Below are 9,572 nucleotides of genomic sequence, written 5' to 3' on the forward strand. Positions count from 1 at the left end.
AGTACTGCACGTCCTGCTGTTTCTAAACCCTTCCCATGCCTTTGCCAATGGTGCAAACTTTCCTCAAAATGTACCAAAGATATCTGTTTCCTGTCAGGGCCCCCATGACGGTCACATATGGAATTAGAAATGGCCTGAGGAAAGCAGGAACTCAGGATGGAATTCCTCTGTTATGTACCATAATTTTGTCAGCATCTGGATAGTCATATCCCCAAGACTTCTGTTCGTACAAGTTTTTATTTTATTAACATTAAAGTAATATTGACTTAAAATACTTCTCTCAGGTATGGTAAGAACATAAGAGTGTATTCAAATATTTTAAACTGATGCAGATCCTGGCCCTTGGCGGGATCCATGTGTTGTGGCTGCAATGGACAAATTCGCAGGGACTACCGAGTCCTGTGGAGGAAAGGGACAGCACAGCCACTCTCTCTAGAGGAGAGCGCAGACCCTTGTCTTGACAGGCTTTTATTGTTTTTCTGGGCCCATTACATTGAGGGCGATCTTCACTTACTATGCACAGGTTCGCTTAAGTGGCTACAGAAAACAAAGGAGAGGGTGTTGCTAATTACATAAAAGAGGAGGGATATTTGCAAGTGTAAAGGGAAAAGTGGTTGAACTGGTTACACTCGTCTTTGGAAGGTTTAGCAGAGATTTTAGGAAGTTACTTTAAAGATATGCAGTAAACGTTTGCTGCCTCAATTCAGGGTGAGGGACTTTTAGCAAACAGTAAGTCTCAGAGTGGCCTAGGTACAATGAGGGCCTGATTCCCCCCGGGAGAACCTATCTGTGGGTATGGTCCTGTGTGCTGGACCTCGCTCCCCACTGGCCTTTCTGAGTGGGAGCTGGGCCCACACCACGCAGAAGGATCTCCTATATTTCCCCCCTTGTTTTTAGTTAGGACCGATATGGATCCCACAGAGCTCCCTACTTGCTGGTCTCTCACATGACCCTGGGAAAATAATTTGCAAATGCATCAAAGTACACAGAGCATTATTATAATCAGTAAGCAAACGGCGGCTCCAAAGACCCACATTGTCAGATTAAGCCCAACAATCATTGTCAGGCAGTAAAGATAAAACAACAGATAACATTCAAAGTACTGTGAGGGCTTATTTAGAGTCAGATGGCTAAAGGGCCATCAAACTTTGGGGAAACAAGTTCATTTGGGCCTTGGACCTTTATAATTTAAATTGAGGGTATTAGCAAAGCAGGTTTCCCAGGATTATTTGCATTCTTTTTTAGGCCTGATCTCCCCAGGGAACCTGCCCTTTCCAACACAGGGCCGCACCCACCTCTGGCATTGTTTCAGGCTCATGTCAGGAAGTGGAAGTAAGTTAGCCAAGAGATTAGGAGACTTCTTGCAGACAGAATGAGGACTCAGACTATGTCAAAGCCCAGGGCCGAGGGTCTATCACCCCCTTTTTCTATAACCCCCCAAATCCTTCGCTGAGGGCCTCTTCAAGACCATGCCTGTCTTAGGTCATCCCTCCTTTGAGGAATCTTACCTGTCATTGGCTAACCGGTCATCCGCCCGGGGCCAGGTAGGGTAAAGTGAAAGGGAGTGGAGGCTTTGCCCCTGGCAGGGAGATAAGCTTTGTCTCCTAAATGGCTTATGGTCCACGGTCTTTTACTCAGCCTTAGCCACAGGGCGTTACAGCCTCTGAAACCAGGCAGGGTGGTTCCCAGCATCAATCTCCCCTTTTTTGTTTGTGAATGCAATTGTAGTTGTGAAGCCTGTGAAACCTTCTATTTGCTGTTCCCGAATGCAGTCTTGAGCAAACAACCTCCATATACATGTTAAGCACAAATAAGGATTAAGACAAGGAGGTACCTGTTGAGAGCTAGGAAAGAGGGCTAGACAATTATAAGCATTGCTAAGCAGAAAACCTCTTGAAGGTCACTAGAATGGATAAGGAAGATAAACAAATCATCATCGGAAATAAGCTTATCAACAGGAGACAGACAGATAGTTCTTATCAACAGGAGACAGACAGATAGTTCCTCCTGACCCCAGAGCAAAGTTCCTCCTGACCCCAGAGCTATGCAGAGATAACCACAACTCCCGCTTCTGTAGCTTGCTTGCTTGGTTCGCTGGCGTATAAAAGAGCTAGCCTGTAAGCGTTCTGCGCCACTCCCCTTTGCAGCCTTAACAGGCACCCTGGGAGTTCGCCCCTGCGCAGGTAAAAGTAAAGTACCATCTAAGTGCACTCCACACGTCTCCATTTGATTTTCTGCTCGCGTTCGGGATACAACAGCACCCAAGGGCTGCCATGACCCAAACTCGTAAATTCAGTCCATTGAACCAGTTTTTAGGGTTCAGCCATTGTAGATTATCATGGAGGGTCTGGAACACTTTTCGTTTGGTAAGACCTTTGCATTAAGAGCCTTGATGTACCCCCATGTGGTGGGGACACCCTTAAAGGGAACATTATAGGGTGCTGAGTGGTTGTTGCCCTTTGCAGGAGGGCCCTTGAGCCTCCGCCCCTGCCACTGGGGCAAGCCCCATCCTCCACTGACGGACCCAAACCCGTTTGCCACGCTGTGGGTGTCCGTGTTCCTTCTGATTGTTCAGGGTCAGCTGGGCCATCTGGTCTGTCAGTTGATTGGTTCTCGCTTCCAGGTAGTGGAGCTTGGTGTCTGTTTGGCTCACAATAAGGTTTTACTCTTTTGGCTGGTAGCCAGACAGGACCTGTAGGAATGGAAACACATGCATGCCCTCTTCCCCATGTTAAGAGATCTTCAGGGCCTTGCCAAGAGCCATCTCCCAGCGGATCTCTATATAAAACCTGAGGGTAAGGCAGTTTTGACTCCTTTGTCTGAAAATGTTTTTCAATTGGAGTACAGAGTGATTCATCACAATTTAGAAAATTATAGGTAAACATGGCTAACATAGTCAAATTTTGGGGGGAGGACTCATGATTAAACAGTACTTCGTCTTATATTTCTTTCAGCTAAAACAGACTCTGTTTTTTTAGTTTTATGGAATTCTTTGCCTCTCATTTCCTAAATTACCACCGACTGAAGCAATGTTTGGAGAAGACTTGGCTAAAGCTTTGAAACAATGGATTGAGATGGTTACAAAACAGGACAACACTTCATAACACTTTAAAATTAAGTAGTAAGATATCCACATCCTCCATGAATCACAAAAATCCTGCAGCATTAGCCCTGACTAGTGTGGCTCAGTTGGTTGGAGAGTCATTCTGTACCACAAAAGGTCATGAGTTCGATTCCAGCGAGGGAGCATGCCCAGGCTGCAGGTTCAGTCCCAGGTCAGGGCCGGTATGAGAGGCAACAGATCAATGTTTCTCCGTAACATCAAGATTTCCCTCTCTCCCTCCCTTTTCCTCTCTCTAAAATCAATAACCATGTCCTCAGGTAAGGATTTAAAAAAATCCTACAACATCAAATAGCTAGAATATGACTGACCTAATATTTGATGTTCATCACTCTTTACAGTAAAATATACTGTACTCTGGTATATAAGTAGACATAATCACAAATAATAGTGTAGACTTTTGGGGGAATATGTTACCCCTTTCCAATAGTTTTAAATCATGGTTATTCTCTTTAAAACTTATGTTGGCAATATTTTTTGGTACAGATTTACATCATGGGTATTTTATACCATTAGAATCTAGAAATATAGAGCTTGAGTTATTTTCATTATGCCTTTGTTTTCTGTTTCCAACTTGACATGGTAACATATTAATATTGCAAACAATCAGCAAGGAAATCTACATATTTTATTTAGTCATTTATTCCACAATTATTTATTGACTATTACATCTGTAACACTGTATTTGTTTACATTCAGGGGACATAATAAATTAAGGCCTCTGCTTTCTAGTAGCTGACAACCTTAGTTTTGGGAAACAGAAGAGAGACATTCAGTCCTGAGAAACAATTTCCTGAATGCTATAATAACAGCTATGCAAACAAAATTCTGCCAGGGACACAGAAGGGAAAATGATTAAAGGCCTTGTAATTGACTAGTACCCTGTAGATTGGGTGACACTGTCAGACGCATTGGTTTGTTTAATCCATACAATAACCCAATAAGGTGGTAAATGTAGATAATATTTTAAATATTTAACAAGGAAGAGAATTGTCCAAGGTAGCAAGGCTCCAAAGGCTTTCTTCTGATTTTTTTTTAAAAAATTTCTTTTTAATCCTTACCCAAGGATATGGTTTTTATTGGTTTTAGCAAGAGAGGAAGAGAGAGAAGGAGACATTGATGTAAAAGAGAAACATCAACTGGTTGCCTCCTATATGTGCCCTGACCAGGAATCAAACCTGCAGCCTTTTGGTGTGCGGGACAATGCTCCACCCTACTGAGCCACGCAGCCAGGGCCCTCTTAATAAAGGATTTGTTTCTACTTGTTTGCTACCTATCTTATCTTAGTGTATCTTTGATATCTAAATTCAAACCAGTAGAACAATCTTATTTCAATTTAAAAAATTAATGAAATACATTAACTTTTGCTAAGTGGATACTTAACAAATTACTACAAAATTGCCCAAGGCAACCATTCAAGCCAGGAAGTGTTAGACTGCATCAGGTGGATTGCACTGTAACAACTGCTTTGTATAATTTTAAAGAGAAGGAAAAAATGAACATGGAATATCCAGAAGAATAATTAGGAAATGATTTGCCTCAAACAGCTTCAACATGTGGCGGCCTGAAAGCAAGGAGCTAGGTCAGGCAATCTCCCAGGATCCTGTTGTCTTCCTTCCTGGTACCTAAGTCAAGCTATCTATGTATAGTAGGTATCAGGTATATAACTTTTTTGAACCACCTAGGTGCTATTTGAGCATTCTACAAGAACTACAGGTGCTAATGTTCCCCAATAAGTATCCAATTCATTCTCAGGCAGGGACTTAAGTCCACAGAAGAACCAACTTCATGGGAATGGTTTAAACAAAGACTTTGAGAAAAAGTTTTAATACAAGTATTGTGAAATGAAATGAACTTTTAAATTGGAAGAGGGTCGAAGAGAATTGTAATGTTTGAAACTCACGCAGTTGGATTTGTACCTATAGGATTTGTGAAATATAATCACTATCATATAAAAACAAGCATGGGGGCATTTTTTAGCTCAATCACAGATACATGCCAAATGCTTTGGATTGTGATATATTACAAAAGGCTTTATGATGAGAACTCTAGTTATTTACAACTCTACTTATTTACAAGAACTATTTTGTTGTAAGCAAGATACATTAGGAAACATTAGGTTTAGTACCAAATACAAATAAACTAAGAAGATTATGTTTTATTCATTAACAACAAAAAGGTTAAAATAGAAGCTAATTGCATACAAAAGTTTTAATGTTAACAGTGAGGATTCAAAGTAGATAAAATATTTATTACAAATATTTCAGGAGGAAAATAGATTATGAAATCAGCTCATAATCTGCTTCTGAGTTTTGAGAAAAATACCTTAGATAACATACAACACATTAAAGTTTAATCCTTAAGGAAAAAGATATATTCTCATACATATTTGGGATTCATTAGGGAAAAAAGTAAAGAAACAAATGTTTTCCTTGTGGAGCTTATGTATTAGTAAGCACAGAATGACATTTCATAAAAATAACAAATCAGTAAATGATACCTTATGGTTAGAAGATTGCACATTCTATTTAAAAAAAAAAACATAGAGCAGAGTAAGGAGATTGGAGAATCTTAAGGGCAGGTGTACATGTTCTGGGTAATTGCAGTATAAAATAGGGCAGGCAGGATTGATTTTGCTGAGAAAGTGTGATAGTAACAATGACTTGAAAGACACGAAATCTTTTGACAAGTGAATGCTTTCCAAAAGATAATTTTAGGGCAGATGGTATAGGTAGAACTAGATTCTAATGTAGGGTCATACCTGGTAGTTTTAGAAAGAAAAATGAGGCACTGATTGGCATAAAGGAGATGAAAGAAGAATAATTTAGAGAGCTAATAGATATCTGTATTAGTTTGGGTCACCGTAACAAAAGCCTATAGACTGGATGGCTTAAACAACAGAGAGTTGTTTGCTCCTGGTGGTGGAGGCTGAAAGTCCAATATCCGGGCGCCAGCAGTGTTGAGTTCTGGTGAGGGCTCTTTTTCTGGCTCACAAGTGGTTCTCTTCTCTCTGTATCCTCACATGGCACAGAGAGAACAAGCAAACTTTCTGATATCGCTTCTTATAATGGCACTAACCCCATCACAAGGGCCTCATCCTCATGACTTCGTCTAAAACTAATTATCTCATAAAGGCACTACTCCCAAATATCACCACATTGAGGGGTAGGGATTCAATATATGAATTTGCGGGGGGGAGGTAGTGATTGTGGGAGGATACAATCCAATTCTTGGCAGGGTCAGCTCTTGTAAGGCACTCTAGGTCAGGGGTCCCCAACCAGCAGGCTGTGAGTCATGACCTGTTAGGAACCGGCCGTGGGGTGAAGCTTGACTGAGCTCCACTCTCCACCGTAGGATTCCACAAAAGTGGTCCCTGGTACCAAAGAGTTGGGGACCGCTGCTCTAGGTCATGGTAAGCTATTGGCTTTTACTCTGAGTGAAATGGGGAATCACTTCTTGGCCAGAGAAGAGGCAAGGATTATCTCACATTTTACAGAATGATTACAGCATCCATCTTAGGAACAGACTGTAGAGAGCACAGTCAGAACCCGAGGCCTGGCGGTGATGGCAATGATCCGAACTTGACACGACAAGAGCTTGGACCAGGGTTAAGAGGCTGAGGTGGAGAGATTGAAAGAAATGGCTGAAGTTTGGATGATAAAATTGTTTTCTGATGGATATGGTAGGTAACTGTAAAAATGACTTTAGGATTTTTCTGTGCAATTGAAAGGATGAAGTTATCATCAATAGAAATTGGAAGGCTTTGGCAAAATAGGCTTGGAAGAAATAATAGGAGTTAAATTTTGGAATTTTTAAAGTTTGAGATGTTTATTGGATATACAAGTTAGAGATATAAATTTGTAAGCTGTCAGCTTTTGTCACTTTTAAAACCATGAAGCCAATGAAATCATCAAGAAAATACTTACAAACAGAGAAGAGGACCAAGAATTAATACTAAGTGGTCTTGAGAGAAATAGAAAAAAAAAACAGATAAAAAGTCAGTTGAAAAATAATGTAATATAGCATTCTGCAAACTACATGAAAAATGGCTATCAATGGTATTATGTATGTCCAGATTGGCTAATATGAGATATAAAATATTTCGTTGAGAACTGACAGCAGAATTTGTCCATATGGACAGTACTGGTGATCTTCGGAACAGTTTTAGTGCAGAGGTGAGTCTCAAAGCCCAATGGTTTCACTTATAGACATAATCTATAAGCATAGAAAATGTAATTTTAAGATCTCAAATCTCTTTATTTATATTTAAAATAAAAGTAATTTTCCTGGTATAAGTATTTGTATAAAAGGTATTAATACACTTAAGAAAAAAAGTAAAATCTAGAGAGTAAAATTAGCAATTGAAATATGAAATAGTATTTGCAAAATAATGTGTACTGATTGCAATTCATACATGTGTTATTGAAAGTAGCTCCACTTTCCAACTAGGAGTTATTTGTTACAGGTTACACAAAATAATTTTGGTTTTGGCAAGTTAGTTGCGATATGGGGTGGAATATCTGGGTATAGACAGAAACTCCTTCATAGTAATGAAACTGTTAGGTGAGTGGAGAGGCAAAGTATAAAGTAGGGAAGAGGGAAGATTAATAAATCCTCTTCTAGTTATTTCCCTCGAGACACAAATAAGGTTATGAAAATATTTTGTATTAAATTGAATTTTCCATTCCTATTAGGTAATTTGATTAGAGAAATTTTTTCCAAAGCCTAAATTCATAACCTTTAAGCTTCAGAAAGATAAGGTATACTTTATATTATTAATCATTAATACTGATGTTATAACTACCAAGTTAGGAATAAAAATCCTAAATATTCTGTAGACTTTGCACTTGCCACCTATGGTACCAGGCAGAACTCCATGTACCTAGCAGTGGGACAAGACGAATATGAGGTCAGTCTACATTTTGGCTCCTGGGGACCCTCACTGTGACTCCCTCCAGCACCATTTTCGAGGCTGTCAGTCCTGGGAAACCACAAGCATCTATATGCCCATAAATCTCTACTACACATACTTTAAAGGGCAGCTCTTAAACCCTATTTCTGAAAATGAGAGCTTCTGAAACGGTTTAACTTGGTCCTTTCTCCGAAGTTCAACTTGGCTTAAATTCAGCAATCATGGCAACGTTTTCTTGAACACCCATCAGTGCCCAAACACTGCCTCTGGTATCTAATTCATACAAGTGACTAAGGCCATGCTCTGGGTATAACCCAACTTTATAGCTCGTGAAGGGCAGTGACGGAGCACTAAGGGACCTCAGGACTGCCACAGAAGGCTATGGAAACTAGATTGTGCAAAGGAATAAATCATATCATCTTCAAGTACAAAGCAATGTTTTTTTCATTCCACAAGAAGCCATAACTTTATTAATGATAGAAACAGTATATATTTCAAACCAAGCTGCATTTACTCTTTTCAAAGATACACACACACACACAAAGAAAAAAATCCTTGTTTTTAGATAGTTACATTGTTAATTCTGTAATAGCATTTATAATATCAATACTGTTGTTTTTCAGGGCTTCCAGTGTCTTTTTATTCTTGACACATTAGCTTGTGACATGACCAGTTTTTTATTCTTAGCTTTCACACCTGTTTCATTAACTTCTTTCTCTTCACTCTCCTCTTGCACAGTTGGAATCTGTGTGTTTTCTCAAATTTTTGAAGATAGCTTCAACTTTAAATTTCTTAGCAGCTTCCAGCTGTGCTTGCTGAGATAAATCCTCTATCTTGGCTTCCCCGAAAACAATGTAGGTATCTGAAGCTGGGCCCTTTTAGACATTGGTTTTGTGATGACAGAAAATATTCTTAGATTTCCCAGCAGTGACCCCACTGACACCTGTAACCTGAAGAAAACTCAGTTTGGGTGCAGCCTTCCGTAACTTCTTTTCACCCGGCTCTGTTTTGCTTTACTGACTGGTCTTCATGGATCTCACCTACCTCTTCCAGCTCAGCCTGTGTGGCTGCCTTGTTCTATTCCTTGAGCTCTGATCCATCACTGTCAGATTCTCTCCCAGACCCTGTCTCAACCTTGGGCTGGGGCAACTCACACTCTGCAGCAGGGATGACTTGAGTGGCTTCACCCTGCATTTTGAGAGGGGAACCCAGAACCAAGATGGTGGCAGAAGGAGAACGAATGAGAACGTGAACCACACCTGTTACAGAAGAGAAAGTAACTCTTGAAAGCTGAATTTAGCAATGAGGAGGAAAATGGAAAGAATCCCAGTCAGAGAGAAGAGTACAGGTGGTAAGACTGGTGAGAAAAGGAGAGTTAGGTCCAGTGCAGGGCGCCCAAGAGGGCAAAAGATAGCTGATGAGTTTGCGGTTTTTTTTTTATTATTGTTGTTTAGTTACAGTTGTCCCACTTTTTCCCCATTGCTGTCCTCTGCCCCGCCCCTCTCCCACAGTCAATCCCCACCCCATTGTTTGAATTTT

At 40.2% G+C, this 9,572-nt stretch overlaps 1 pseudogene; it reads right to left on the bottom strand.

Moving 5' to 3' along the window:
• Positions 1-8,602: 8,602 nt before the first annotated feature.
• LOC112312549 (nascent polypeptide-associated complex subunit alpha pseudogene) lies at positions 8,603-9,227 on the bottom strand (annotated as a pseudogene).
• Between the last annotated feature and the right edge of the window lie 345 nt (positions 9,228-9,572).

This window comes from Desmodus rotundus, chromosome 9 (assembly GCF_022682495.2).
Source record: "Desmodus rotundus isolate HL8 chromosome 9, HLdesRot8A.1, whole genome shotgun sequence".
Taxonomy (NCBI): domain Eukaryota; kingdom Metazoa; phylum Chordata; class Mammalia; order Chiroptera; family Phyllostomidae; genus Desmodus; species Desmodus rotundus.